Source organism: Panthera uncia, chromosome D1, assembly GCF_023721935.1.
Source record: "Panthera uncia isolate 11264 chromosome D1, Puncia_PCG_1.0, whole genome shotgun sequence".
Lineage (NCBI taxonomy): Eukaryota > Metazoa > Chordata > Mammalia > Carnivora > Felidae > Panthera > Panthera uncia.
This window is the reverse complement of record NC_064808.1, coordinates 41,419,355-41,434,901: the sequence shown is the minus strand read 5'-3', so window position 1 is coordinate 41,434,901 and position 15,547 is coordinate 41,419,355. Positions and strand designations below refer to the sequence as shown.

General features: G+C 40.7%; 1 long non-coding RNA gene across 1 annotated transcript; it reads left to right on the top strand.

Moving 5' to 3' along the window:
* The first annotated feature begins 7,718 nt into the window (after window positions 1-7,718).
* On the top strand, window positions 7,719-11,559 carry LOC125916547 (uncharacterized). Its single transcript, XR_007455959.1, has 2 exons — window positions 7,719-7,940; window positions 11,191-11,559. It is a non-coding gene; the product is annotated as an uncharacterized LOC125916547 (long non-coding RNA).
* The last annotated feature ends 3,988 nt before the right edge of the window (window positions 11,560-15,547 follow it).

Below are 15,547 nucleotides of genomic sequence, written 5' to 3'. Positions count from 1 at the left end.
GGTGGAGGAAGCCAGGAAGATGGCAAAGCCATGGGCTGAGTTAGGGGATCCAGAGGAGGAGATGGGTTATCTTTCCCTGTAGGAGCACCTATTATTCCCACTCTTTCTTCAAAGTCCTAAAGTCCTTCACTTTCCTGGTAAATGGACCCAGGAGGAAATATTCAAGCCAGTGGAAGCTGAGGTCTATGCTGGCCCAGGTCCCCAGCACAGAGCGACCACCTTGGAAAATCAGTAAGGAGTTTGGACTGATTCCCCATTAACTAGGAATCTGCAATCTCAGGAGAGGGATAATTAGCACAAGTGGTGCAATTTGGCTTGTCCTCAACTGAAAGCTGCAAGGAGACAATCAACATCAAAAAGCCTCTTGGTCCGGAAGTCTGCAAGGAAGTGGCTAAGGATGGAGGGATTTTGATTTTGTGCTTTTAATTTTCAGCTAAGCCAGGACCTAATTGGAACAATATCATTAATTACACATTTGTCCCCATGTGATATCTGGGCTCATAATCTGTGGCAGATAAGGATCCCTACCATGGGATAGTTTATTATCATGTCCTCTATCTTCTGTTACAGTTAAAGGCAGTTGTGGGAGGACTTGTTTTGCTGCTAAGATAGCAAATGCAGCTGGCAAATTTATTGGGTTTACCCCTCCTTATCCAAACAGATTGCTCTTCTCTCCCTCCCTTGCTGATGACAACCCCTGCAAAGAATTGCCATAAATAAGATGTCTGGTCACCAATGTCCGAAAAGGAGGGAGATGCGCTTTAATAAGTAATTTCCAGTGAAAAAGCTTCCCAAAAATTTGCTTGGGCCAAAGACTTTTCAGACTTTTCTGAACTAAGTGATAAATTTCTATTGAGTATCTGTGGTGTACTAAAATTTTGGGGACACGATGACATTAAAACACAGCCTTTGCCATCAGGTAGCTTTAGATTTAAGTTAGTAAGACAAATGCATACACATAAGCTGGTGATTGGCGATATAAGTCAACCAGAGGGAACTGGGCTTCATTCTGACTCCAATGAGCATGGGATCATGGAGTATCTCTGAGCCACATAGTCTCAAAATCTTCCACTATAAAAGGGCATCATAATGCCTAGCTTGTGGGATTGTTTTGATAATTAAAATAGAGACTGCTTGTGAAAGCATCTTAAAAACAAATGTAATCATTATTACTCATTGTGAATTACAAAAGTAAATTGAAAATAACTTAATTTCCCAATGATGCCAAGTGCAAAAGTAATTTTTGGCAGTGTCCGCTTACAAAATTATTTAATCATCTAAAAAGTTGTTTGGAAGAACCATAAAATACTCATGTTATACCATTAAAATGAAAAATCAGGAATAAAAATTTCAGCATGGTTCAATTTCAAGTGTTTAAAAATAACATACAAGAAAAAATTGCAAAAAGAAATACCAAAATGTTAAATTAAATATTAAATGTTGAAATAATATCTTCCTTGGTAGCAACAGGAATACCTAGCATCCAGATCTTGGTTTCCAAATACCATACCCCACTGGAAGGAACCAGGAATCCTTAGATAAATGGCTGATTCCAGGGATGAAACTGGGAAAATGTAAGATGTGCTTGAGATATCATCTTGTCCCCAACAGTATGTAAGTGCTCAAAAAAATGACAGGGGTGTGTCAAAAGGGCACAGAAACCAGTTTCATGTGAATCCCACTGGCCAAATCTAGGACAGTTTGAATATCTGAAAAAATAATAGTAATGGTTTATAACCCACAGAATAAAATAAGAATCCATGAGCTTATACTGAAATTAATTAAGTTCAGCATAGTATAATTTCAAGTTTAAAAAAATGTATGGGGGGAAATGTATTAATCAATTTAATTAAAAAACTGAAGAAAATAGAAAAGTTATTTTTATAGTAGAATTTCAACAAATGAATGATCATAAAATTATAAAGTCACTATCTGACAACCATAATAATAAGTGAGTCAAGTAAGAATTATTAATATATGCTAAAACTTTATCAGGTAAAATTTTAGTGAGGAACAAAACATCTACCTTGTCTCAAAGTATCTTCTCTCCAAACCCTTATTAATTTCAAAGTGGGAAAGAGTAACTTTACAAAATGAAGCCTGTAGATACCACCTTAGTCAAGTTATCTAAGTTAACATTTTTAGTAAGGGGACAAATCTACATCCCGTGGCTGATATAATGTGATGAGAAGGTCACTATTTTACTTCTCTGATGTTCATGCCAGAACTACATAATTTGAATTCCATCACAGGGGGAAAAAAGTCACACCAATTTGAGAGATGGTGTACAAAACTGACCAGGAGTCTTCAGAAGTGTCAAGATAATAAAAGAAAGAAAATAAAAAGACTGAGGAACTAACTCTTCCAATTTCAAGGAGACCAAAGAGGCATGAGGAGTAGATGTAATTCATGATCATAGATTAGATCCAACAGCAGGGTTTCTTTCTTTTGTCATAAAAGACATTGTTGAGATCATTAGAGATATTTGGTTGAGGTCTATAGATTAGACAATAGCATTGTACCAAGTTTAATTTCCTAATTTTGCTAAATTAACCTTTGTTATGGAAGATATTATCCTTTTTTAAAGGAAATACATCCTTAAGTATTCAGGAATAAAAAGACATCACGTCTCCAACTCACTCTAAATTCACTCCGAAAAAAAAGGTAATGACAGGCAAAGATACATGCCAAGAATGATGACATATATGTGATAAGATGTAAACATTTAGGGCATCTGAGATAAGGGTATGTAGAATTATTTATATTATAGTTGCAATTTTTTTAAAGTTTGACTTATTTAAAAAGAAAAAAATTTAAATAGAGTAATATTACACAGTGGATAATATTTTCTTTATACTTTCTTGCACTTCTAAAATGTTATATAATTAGCAGATAGACTCATATCTATTTCATATCTATTCATATCTATTTCACATATGTGAAATAAAGTTTTTATGTCACTCCATTAACACTACTCCTTTTGTATTTTGTGTACTCTCATACTGTAATACATTGCTTATAGTCAAATTATGATGATATCCTCAGAAAAAAAAAGTATCCCTCATTTGCTTGAATTTTGAAAGGCAGGAGGTAAACTGTGATTAATAAAACTATCAAAAACTAGTGAAATTCTAGAGTTGTAACCCAGAGATCTGAGAGAGGACCACCCTGGGCCCCACAGGGCCACTAGTCCAATATCAAGATGTATCAGTCAGCTATGTGATGGCAGCAAGCTTACAATAACAAAAATCCCCAAATTTCAGAGGCTTCTTCCAAAAGATATTTCTTTTTTTCTTTAACGTTTATTTATTATTGAGAGACAGAGCATAAGCATGGGAAAGACAGAGAGAGGAGGAGACACAGATATGAAGCAGACTCCAGGCCCTGAGCTGTCAGCACAGAGCTCGGCATGGGGCTCAAACTCACGAACTGTGAGATCATGACCTGAGCCGAAGTCAGACACTTAACCAACTGAGCCACCCAGGCGCCCCTCAAAAGATATTTATTTCTTATTCATACTACATGTGGACTGTAGATTGTCTGCATTTTGGGGAGAAAAAAAAAAAAAAAAGGCTTCCTTATCCTAGAAACCAGACTGGAAAAACACCTTCTATATTGGTATCATGACAAAGAAAAAAGATCAAGAGAGCTAGAGGCCACATGCATTGATTCTTAAAGTTTCTGTTCACACATGGCACATGACAATTTCACTCCTATTTCATTAATCAGAAATTATATGACTAAATGGAATAAGGGTAAGGAACTACACTCACCCCCTAGGAATGCTCTGCAAAGCACATGGCAAGAGGTAGAGATATATAATCTTGTTGGAAAGGAGGAAGAAGAAGTTGGGAACCATAAAACAAGATTCCACAATAAGTACCCTGCTCAAAACTATTTGCTTTCCTTCCTTCTGCACACAAAATAGACCTACTCCCTAAAGGAAAGGCCAAAAGGCTAATGACAATAAGTCAAAAGTCTGAGTTCTCATAATTGTCTCTACACCAAAGATGATTAAAATGTGGCTGGGCTCTTCTTAATCCAGAGACAACCAAAAGACAGCTATCTTTTCTTTCTTAAACTCAACAGGAATTGGTGGAAGGGGGCCAGGATAACATCAATGAACTCTCCCACTTCTAAAGAAGAATGGGAAAACAGAAGTACTAAGTGGTCATTGGTCCATAGCAATTTTGAAATATGACTGGACAAATCCTATAAATCCATACCCAGGAGTAGGAAATATTCTTTGATCAGATACCAGGGCTCCCTGGGTGCCAGTATTGCTCTCCATGGCTCTTTGCTCCATACTTTGATAATTTCTTTTCCATTATCCTCTTTGGGCACATGTGTAGAAGACCCTAGAGAATACTCTGTCCTTCGGAGCTGAGTGGCAGAAATTTGGAGGCCCCAAATCTATTTTGTATCTATAATAGTTATAGTCTCTTAATTCATGCTTGTAGCTCTTTTGGAAGTAATAATCTCTCAAAAACATTATTGGCATTTTCACCAACCAAATTTATATGTCAACAGCCATACTCAGAATTCTGTTCAAGATATGCCTCTCTTTCCAGAATTAATTAGAAGTACTTCAAACTTGCCATGCTTTCATGAGAGCGCAAACCCTTAGTTTCCTTTCCATTAACTATTTTGTCCAATTTAAATAATTTGCTGAGGGGCACCAGAGTGGCTCAGTCGGTTGAGCATCCGGCTTCTGCTCAGGCCATGATCTCACGGTTTGTGAGCCCGAGCCCTGCATCGGGCTCTGTGCTGACAGCTCAGAGCCTGGAGCCTGCTTCGGATTCTGTGTCTCCCTCTCTCTGCCCCTCCCCTGCTTGCACTCTGTCTCTCTCTCTCAAAAATAAATAAACATTAAAAAAAAAATTTTTTTAAATAATTTGCTGAGCCACCGCCTTAATTCATTTAAAGGTTTTAACAAAGGGTGTGGAGTTTACACCCTTGATTTGAACTTTGCCTTGAGGCCAAAATACAATTAGCCTTTTTGCTCAACATATTTTTCAGTTTAACTTTTATGGGTTGTAGATGAGAATCAGTTATATCCTACAAGTCCTGAAAGTTCCTGATTCTCTCTTTTCCCTTTTATTACTGCTTGAAAACTGGACAAGCACTTCTGGACTCATTTCTTTCTTACAGCGTCTTGTCACATGCAGCTAAGAGCAAGCAAGCCACGCGAGTCTCATTCTGTTTGCCAAACTCTTCTCCTAAAGCCACAGCATCATTAGGTAAATTATCTGTCTTCGAAGTTATCCCAGGAAATAGTTTTACCAAATGTTGAGCCACTGCCTAACATGAGTCACTTTGTTGCCAGCTTCAAAAATAGTGTCCTCCCTGCCTGCTGCTTGACTATGAGCTAGTGCCACGTAATCTGGTTGTTTTTGTTTCATTTTGTTTTGTTACGGTAACACCTCACTTCTGGTAGTAGTTTCTGCATTAGTCAGCTTTCACTGGGTAAGACCATGGTAACAACCTAAAATCTCAGTGACTTCCAAACAGAAGTTTCTTTTGTTTCTGTGTAATGTGAGCCTCACCCAGTGAATGCTGATGCATCCACTTCTATGCTAGAACGTGATTTCAAAGGAACAGAGTTAATGTTTCAGAGATGGTGTTATAATAATCAGGAAATCCTACAAGAGGGGAGAAACGGTCTCCTCCTGCTGTATGCCTTAATCCAGTGAATGACTTCACCATCTAGCTGGCTTCCCAGGGCCACAAATAGGTACATGAGTAATTCTCTACTTCTCCCTGGCCTTTACCCCCTACATCCTCCAGCCATCAAGTAAAAATATTCCCGGCAACCACAACATTACCTGACTCATTGTGTAGTCTCTCTAATTGTTTGTTGTTGTTTATGTTAAGGCACAGACGTACCTGATCAAAAGAAAATCTAACGTTTATTAAATTGCTACTCTGAAGCAAGGACTATAGTGCCCAAAGCCATTTAGTGGTGATACAAGGAACCAAACCAAGGCCTGTGTCATTGGAATGCTCCTGCTTTTTTTATATACCATATGCCTCTAACGGTCATTGCTTTGGGGCTAACAGGAGGGCTATAAGTAAAGGCCTACACAGATCCTAATTTGCCATTATCTCATCTCTGGCTGTGCATTAAAATATGCTATCCGTAAGGGGCAATATGGCCTACTTCTTCATAAAGGCTAACCTGGACACATGCCTAAGGTCATCTTTATCTTCAGGGCTATAGAGCATCACTCTGATTTAAGAGGATCTTCTTGGGAAATACTAGTTCCTCCTTCTAAACTTTAGGATTACTCAGGAGGGAGAGCCTTATGTTGTTGATTTAAAATTACCTGGCCATTCTTCTCACTAGCCAAGACATTGTGATACTAAAACAGCAGTAAGAGCCTTGAATCCAAGAAGTTGATGACAGTTCATGGTGGCTCATCTTCAAAGATAAGATGGCCTCCCCAATGAACCATTCCTCCCAGTATTCATGACCTGGTGTGGTCTCCTCCCACAATGAAGCTGGCTTGGTCTGTGATTCCCTTTAATGAATACAATGCAGCGCCATGCTGTGCCACTTCTAGGCCCGGCCTTTAAGAGTATATGATGACCGTGTTTGCACTTTTAGGAGTCCTGAGCTTCCTCCTGCTAGAAAGCACACTTGGAGAAACCAAATGGAGAGGCCAGCTGGAGAGGGAGAGGCCCTAGAATACATGAAGTCAGAAAGACCAGCCATCTCAACTTCCCAGTCAAATTCAGCCTTTCCTGATTTCCATGGTTATCACAAAATGTCAAATGAAATAATAGTGCTCTTGAAGCAGCACAAGCACACAGGTTTGTGCTATCACACACTCAGTCAGTCAACCGTGTGTGTGTTCAGTGCTGAGCTCAGCCAGACTGTGATGGTTAGAACAGGGAAGGGGATATCAACCCTATTCTTAAGGATCTGCCATTGGAGAACAAGACATACTTGTGTACTGAGACAATGCTGTATCCTCACGTGTTGTCCCACTCAGCTCTTGTCTGAACCACAGAGATGGAAGGGAAGTAAAGGTCAGGGCGGGGGACAGGGCTGGGAGCGGTGTGCACCTCTGAAGGTCAGAACACATAATGAGGCTGTCACACCACTTCTCCTTGGGGAGAGAGATTTGATATGGCACATTCGGGGAAAATCAACTAACTTGCCATGGGCTCTGCTGGTGAAACTTTATTTCAGGGAACAGAATCTTGGAGCAAAGAGGGCAAAGTAATGTGGTATTATCGCTAAGATGCTAGAATTCTGGCCTACCCTTCTCCAGGGGACATAGGGACCTTTTTGAGGCCAATTATCCTCTGAATTAGGCTTCAGCTCCTGGAAATGGCTTCGAGGTCCTCAGAGAGATCAAAATTTCCTGGAAAAAAGCCACAATAGGGATAAGAGTAGATATACACTAATAGAGAGAAAGTGAGCACCATGGACTCACGATGTGTGGGGCCAAGAACTAAAAAGGAATTAAGTGAGGGAAAGTTTAATTCACTCCAGGCTCTAGTAGCCACAGTGGCCCTCAGGGGCCAGGGGGGCTGGACAGGCTTCTGGAATCACTACAGCTGGTGTCCTAGAAAAACTGCCAGAGCTGACACTGAGCTGCACTCTCAGTGACCCTTCCACCTGCCTGGTTCTGCCCCATGAAAGAGCCCTTCTCTAGACTTACAGAATTCTAGAACAAGCAGAACTTTAAGATTCCAGCCAAAATCTTGCTGCCTTCGGAGCATCTGAGCATGAGATTAATGGTTATAAGTCGGCCAGACTTATCTCAAGATATATCGGACCCTCTGCAGTAATACTTGAAAGGATAGAGAAGAAAAAAGGACTGACCCTGCTCTAAAGGAAATGCCAAAGGACCTTTATATGTTCAAATGGGTGTGGTGAGCTCAAGTTTGAATTAGGCTGGAGTTTCTGTCAAAGAAAATCTACTCAGCAGGTCAGTATAGCAATAAGAAATCCAGTTTGAATGGATCAGTGTATCAGGAATAGTGGTAAATCAGCAATTCAGAGGCCATATGGAACCCTGAATGACCTCTAGGCCACTGAATAATGGGGCTGAGCGCAACAAGGTGAATTTCAGGCTCCACTATATAGAGGGGTTGGTCCTACAAATATTCTGTCAGTCTTGGTCAAAACTTCCTCAGTGAGAGAGACCTGATTAAAAACACTAGTGCCTAGAGCTTGAGAAGTCAAGGACTGATCATCTCAGTGATGGAGTGCTCTCAGTTTCCTGGAGCTTTCCCTATTAGACCCATTCAATCCCTGCATGCATAAAATCGTATCAAAGTGTGGTGCATGTTCTGGAGGACCAGCTCTCAACAAATATCTCTATCTGTGGTGCACTTGAAAGTCTATTTCCATGATGTGACCAGTAACTCAATTTCTCTCTCTTACCAATGCTTAGAACCAGAGATATAACCATAGGCTGAAACTTTACCTTGATCACATTGGTACTCCCTTCACAGGTCTGTAAGTCAGTCAGTGATTACCTCATTACTCTACTCCAGCCTGACAATATTCTTAACCACTGCCTCCTTTCCTCCAGATGGTTATACTAAAAGATTTCTTATCATATCCAACCCTTATAAACATGTCTAGGCCTCTTCTCCATCCAGGTAGACCCCATATACCTCGCAGAAATATTTTAACGAGGTGGAAACATAGATCTAGACACCAAAAGACTATCAAATTTTTTTATAGAGTTTTTTTTTCCCAAATAGTATTTTACACAGGGACTGGTATGTATAAATAACTGATATGTACCAAATTGCTCTGGATGAAGTAAGGGGAAGGGAGGAAGTTTTCCCAGGCAGAGCCTTAGACCTCCAAGGACTTGGGCTCACAGGGCTTAGGAAGAAAATCACTGACCCAGACCAAGTCACTTAATTTACAAGGGAGGACACTGAGCCCCAGGAGTGGACGAGTTTTCCCAGTCACAGAATAAGTTGGTATTAGTACCCAAGCTGGAAACAATGCCTGCTCTGACTTTACACACCGAGATTTCTCTGCTCTGTCTCAAAAATTCACCCAGGATATCCCTGGAATCAGATAATTAACTTTATCAAAATATTTCCATTTGACTTGGCCCACGTTATTTGGGAAAATGTATAAAATAAAAATCTGGCATAATGTCATAGCATATTTTATTTCATGGATTCCTATCAGAATCATCACCTTTTATTGTAGAAAACCAGAAAATACTCAGATTGAATAAAAGGCACACATTGATTACATTAGAGAAATCATTTAAATGTGTTTTGAAAAAATGCATTTTTTCTAATGAATCATTGAAAGCATCTTTCTATGGAAAACTAAGTTATTAATTTAAATAGACTCAATGAATTTGGTCATGATCAATGCAAAGAGCTGGAATCAGCACTTCCTTGAAACACATGCAGAAAATTTAACAGGATATGAGCTTTGGCAATACCTGCACAGAGAGTGAAGTTAGTCTAGGGACTCAAGTTTTATAACATGCATATGGTGACCATATTTCCTAAATGAAAAATCAGGACACATGGTTGACAAGTAAGAATATCCTTATGGGGACAATGGAATAGATATAGCAACCAGGAATGTTCCAGAGAACCTGGAACATATGGCCCAGAAAGAGAGGCTGCAGAAGCAATTTTGTGAGGTTTGTCTCCATCACAATGAATCGTCTTATTGCAGGGTTAGGAAACCCATGTGTATTCCCAGTGTCTGGGCCCTTAACTTTCACTTTGTGCTAAATGTGCTCAGGCAAACTTTAATGAGAAAAAGAAAAGTCTTTGAAAAGTTAAAGTGCTATAGAAATACGTATGGCCATAATTATTAACAACACTACAAAAATATATAATTTATTGGTTGGTATGCTGGACAAAATATTTGTTCCCTCATCAATTCAATAAATATTCATATGCCTATTTTGTATTAGACACTGTGCTGGGCGCTTAGGATATAGTGAACCTTGACCTTTGCCCTCATAAAGCTTACAGTCTAAAAGGCAGTATATTAATATAATAATAACCAAGGCTTAATAGTCATAGTAATAATGAACAGTCCCCTTGCTACCTTTTCAGCAATTTTTTATGTAGACTATGCATGCCTATTAACATCAGGCCTAGGTTTAGATACTTAATAGCTATGTAAATTGGAACACGTCACTTCCATAATCTTTTCTATGGGAATAATTAACAGATTTTCTTCATGGGAAAAAAAGTAAATGGGATTTGTATATAAAATACCTCTATAGAGAGACCCTACACTACAATTTAATTCTTTACAGTAAAGGTATACAAGTGAAATGCAAAAATGTTAGTTTCTTAAGGCATCCAGATAAATAATCTCTATAGAATAGGTTGTGGCCTCCCTAGAATACAAGTGCTCCCACAGCCCTGTGTCCAATTCACTCAGACTCAGAAAGAAGCGATTTGCCTCAAGCAAAGATCTGTTCTGTCTTCACTACTCTGGGTACGTCTTTGACATGAATATGATCAAAGCTATTATAGTGAAGCTTAGAAACTCAGGCAATGAGTATGGTCTACCAGTCATCAGTTATCCTGCAAAGGCCGAGGTCCTCATATGGTTAATAGGAACCCTTCTGCAGGTGGAGAGGGCTCCCCCCCCCCCACTTTCATTAGGGGACCTAGATTTGACAAATAATAGACTGTCTCATGCTAGGCGCTAGGAGGTGAGTGGTGAAATGGCTTTTGTCACTAAAAGGCATGTCTGGAGGTAGGATGGTATAGGTAGGGTCTGTGAGCAAACCATGGCTTGTCAGCCAGATATGACTGTTTTCCAGTTTATGGTCTGGATGCACTTCCCTTTTCTCGTCTCCAGCTTTAGTAAAGCTGTGTGGAAGTGGTCAAGCCTTTTCACAGCTCTGCAGAGAAATTAAGGCACTGTTTGTAATAGTCTAGCAGGATAGTTTCAAGCCCTCAAATATTTGATACACACCTTTCTTAATGCCTGGGATGGCATGTGCCCCACATTATGCCCTGATAGGTTGGCTCTCAACCAGAGAAATGGCTGCGGTTGGTCTTCAGACAAAAGACGTACTGGTGAGGTCTTGAGAGAACATGTTGTATCAACTCCCTGATACGTCCCCCTGATGCTTATGATATCATCAGGTTGTATCCCAAGACGGTATCAGTTGCCTAAATTCTCACCCGTAGTGGTCTTCCTCCCCTTTGACTGCCATGCAGACAGGCAAATGAGTGAGTGTAGCCACGCGAGAACCAGCCAGTGAGTAGCAGAGGAAGAGGCATTATTCTGCACTCAACACTCAATTCTGACGAAGCCATAACTGAGTGATGAAGAAAATGGTAGGGGTCGCCAGAGGCAGGAAGCACGTGCTTGCGTCTCCACAGCGGCGCCTCAGCGTGTGGTTCTCTTCTGGCTGTGTTCCAGAGGTCCAGTCCCCAGACACGTAGGCAGTGTAGACAGAAGAAGAATTCTCTGGGAGCCAGAAAAGCCAGCAGGACACCTGGGAACTTAGCCACCACTGACATGTATGGCATTCTTGCCATAACAACTGGTTAAAGGTAATAAACCCCCTCTTATTTAAATGGCAAGTGACTAGCCCTGCTCATTTTTACCTTCCACAAAAGGGTAAAAGAAAAGATTCAAAGGGAAGAAAAATAACCCTGACTCGATCCCTGGGCAGGGAGGCAAGAATTAGAAGAGACAGCCTATGTGTAAATAGAGCCCATCAATGAGTCTCCTCACTTCCGTTGTCCCCACACATTCCTTCTGTCAAAACTCTTAAGCAGGAGATTTTCTTGGGTGGATGCAATATAAATTATGATTGTTATGATATCCTGATTTTTTAATTTGTAGGCTCAAACTCCCTACACATACTCCTTCGGATACTGCATGTATTTCTTCTGACATCACATATGCTCCAGTGATAGACCTGTTCACTCAGGCGTCACGCCGGTTACCTGCAAGCTGCTGCCTGAGGCACTTGCCGGTGGGTAACCAACCACCAACGAGGAAAAGTTCTCCTTCTGAAAAGTTCCTCTTCTCAAAAAGTTATTTTCTTCTTCTTCCTGGTTCACAAAACATTCGTCTCTCTCATCATTTTATGTTACCATGTCTCGTGTTGTCCTAGGGCCAGAACTCTGTCTTCACAAGCTGCAGCCTTGTCTGTTGTCTACCAGTCCAGGACCAGTTGTAGAATCAAGTCTTAGCTCTCTGGTAGATTGACTGTTGTCTTTTTTATGTGTTCTTGGGAGCTTCTGAGTCACTTGTAGCCTTTTTCAGACATTTGTGCCAGCTCTCTCTGTCTCTCTGTCTCTGTCTCTGTCTCTCTCTCTCTCACACACACACACACAACCATTTGTGCCACAGGTTGGTTGATTCATGCTTGTAATTGTCTCCAAACAGAGGTCTCCGCTCTCTTCCTGAAGAAATGCCAATCCCTCCTGCCTTTCAGCCTGGGTGAGCCCACCTGCATTACTAAAAGTTACCACATCATTTGCCCTGGAAAACTCTACGGACCTCGAACAGATATTCAAAGTGTTTAGGGGTAAAATAAAATACCTTAACGGCACTGCCAAATAACTTGTGGGGAGGGAGCCTCAGAAGTCACTGCAGGCCTGACTGGAGGCCTATGAATCCTTGCAAAGTAAAATCCTTTTAGCACAGGATTCCTCCAGGCAACAGAAAAGTGCCCCTGAGTGTATAAAGATGGATGCGAGGCTGCTGTCCACACCTCGGGCCGCAGTAGAACTTGTGCATTTTTTAAAACGGGGCCTAGCTTGTTTTTCCAGCTCAAAACTGAGACATGAAAATGGAATTTTTAGCCAGTAACTCATACATTTAGATTCCTGGTTTTTAGGTTTTGGAAAAAATGCACCTAGTTGTTTTCTTATTACAATACTGCTGGTTTTGTTCACCGGTCCATGTTTTTCTTGGACTGTGGTGGAGTGGAATGTTTTAAATTATGGGCTTTTGCTTTTTGCCCTCCGATGTCTACTAAATAAGTCCATCGTCTAATTCTAAAATTGTGAGGCAGCAAACATGCACTTGTAGCCAACAAAGCTACATTTTTATTCCAGAAAGGGTATTTCTGTTCTAAATTTACAGCAAAATAGCTCTGGAGACAAAGGCAGGATTTCGGCCAAACCAGACGTGCTTCTTTATAATGGCATGTGGCTTCCAATGCCTTGCTAAGTAGTCTACCTTGCTAAACGTTCTCTTCATTATTACAGTCTACTGGAAGTGTTCTGAAGCCTCAGCTGATACGTATTAAAAAAAAAAAAGAAAAAAAAGACTGGCTATGTTTTGATTTAGCCCTTAAAGCTCAACAACAACAAAAAATAAACCCACCACTCTGCGGGATGAAGAAATCTGATATTATTTGGAATCAAAGACTAAGTCATATTTTAAGCTTTCGTTACCAACAATGTTACCAATCCAAAGTAGTCATAAATTAAATTTAAGTGAAATGGATTAAACCTCTCTTGGTACAGTAGAGCTAGCTACTGCAATTTGGCTAGACTCGCCGTCCCTCTCTTTCTACCATAATCCTTTTCATGCAAGGGGCTCAGGGTGGATGAGGCGTGACCTTCAGTGGCCCTTCCCTATCTGGGATTCCAGGACTCCACAGTTCTAAAACTGCTAGCTCCACTGAATCAGCAACTCTAAGCTTTTCGATTCTGTGCCTCTGTGTATCCCCGACACCATCACAGGCCTCGGAGTGCACTCCCAGCCTTCAAAAGAGGCCATGGATCATGATGACGCAGAGAACCACGGTAAATACTACCTTCCCTTCTAAGTGGGCATCTAACTATTGATCCCGATCCCGCCAGTGACTGGGGAAATGAAAGTAAAATGAGAAGCAGCTATTAGGACCTTTGACTCCGAGTGGCTTATAAGTAAACAGCAACAATAAGACCAACGAAGCCACGAATATGCCATGGAAACTCTAAGACGTTTCCGAGTCATTATCTCTACGTAAGCCTTGGAAGAAAAAATTTAAATGTAGACTAAATCTTTCCCTTCTTCTAATGTCTTCCCTTTTATTTTTCTTTTAGAATTTGGTGTGCTGATCTACTGTTTGAAAAGTGTGAATTGGGAGGAGTGAGATTTTGTTGCTGTTTCCATGTCGGTGCTGGCGTGTCTTGGGGGCAGGGGTACTATTCAGTACCCGCCACCTCCCAGCACCCGCGTTAGCTTCAGTTAATCAAAGTCCAGCCTCTTGTTTGGTACACAAGCCAACGGGGCGCACACATACTTTCCTGTGTCATTAGAATGCCATATGAAACCAATTCCACTCACAAGGACTCCTTTCTTCAATCCTTGCTCTAAATCACATTTCCCCACTTTATATCTGCTATTTACAGATTAGTACTAGAATCTGGAATCCTGATAGAAAGCTCTATTATTGGGAGGGAGAAGGGGGAACCAGTCTAATGCTGGCAAAACACATTTTGCAGGATCTCACTGGTCTGCCCTGATATCTTCCTCGAGTGATTGTTTTTTGCTACCACTTTAGCTCCTGCTAGCTTTCCACCCTGGCTCTCACTTAAATGCTAACTCTGGTAGTCATGGTTCAGGCCGTTAAGTTGTCCACCAGTTATAGCTTCTCCCGAGGCCTCCCGTGCTTTCCTGGATGGTCATGACATTTGCCTGCTCTGACTTCAGGACCCACACCCAACTGTGCCATACTCAGTCCACTAAGGCTGGGACATCATGGAGTTCCTAGTCTTTTGACGCTAAGATGGAGGGGAGCAATTTTTCCTTAAGCCAAGAAGATGCTATAGGGTTCTAAACTTGGGTGTTTGTATAACATAATCAGGTTGACAGGTACTAGCTATCACCAAGTGTGATTTGAAAGATACAAAATTGCCCTCTTCTCCCCTCTTCTTCTAATACTGATCATGACCTAGGGTCTGGAATGCTCAACACTTGTCTTGACCCTGGGTCAACCTATAGACGGTCCTGTGGAAATGATGCAAATAAGCTTTCTGGGAAGCATGCATTAGCCTGACCTTGTTTTATATAGAATTATAAAGAATGGAATCTCAACATGTAGAATAGTCCCTCAGATGTTTCCTAGTCTATCTGCTCAAACTACCATAACCTCCAAGAAAAACTCCTCAGCTTTACATTGTTCTTCTTTTTTTTTAAATGTTTATTTGAGAGATAGTGCATAAGCAGAGGAAGGGCAGATTGAGAGGGGGACAGAGCATCCAAAGTAGGCTCCATGCTGACAGCAGACAGCCTGATGTGGGGATAGAACTCACGAGCCATGGGATCATGACTTGAGCCTAAGTTGGATGCTTAACCAACTGAGCCACCCAGGTGCCCCTGCACTGTTCTTACAAAGTCAACCCTGGTGTTAATAGCAATAATCTCTAGATGCTAAGGTCATGGCTGATTTTTAAATTCTTTTTTACAGTTTTGTTTTCATATGTTATAAAAATTCTGTAATGAGAAAATATTATTCAATTTCAGTAAAAGTAAACTTCATTGTTTTAAAAGTTGGAAAAGAAAATTCTTCTCTGTATGAGCCAAATTCTGCATCTGTAACATTTTTCCCTCATGGGCTTTTGT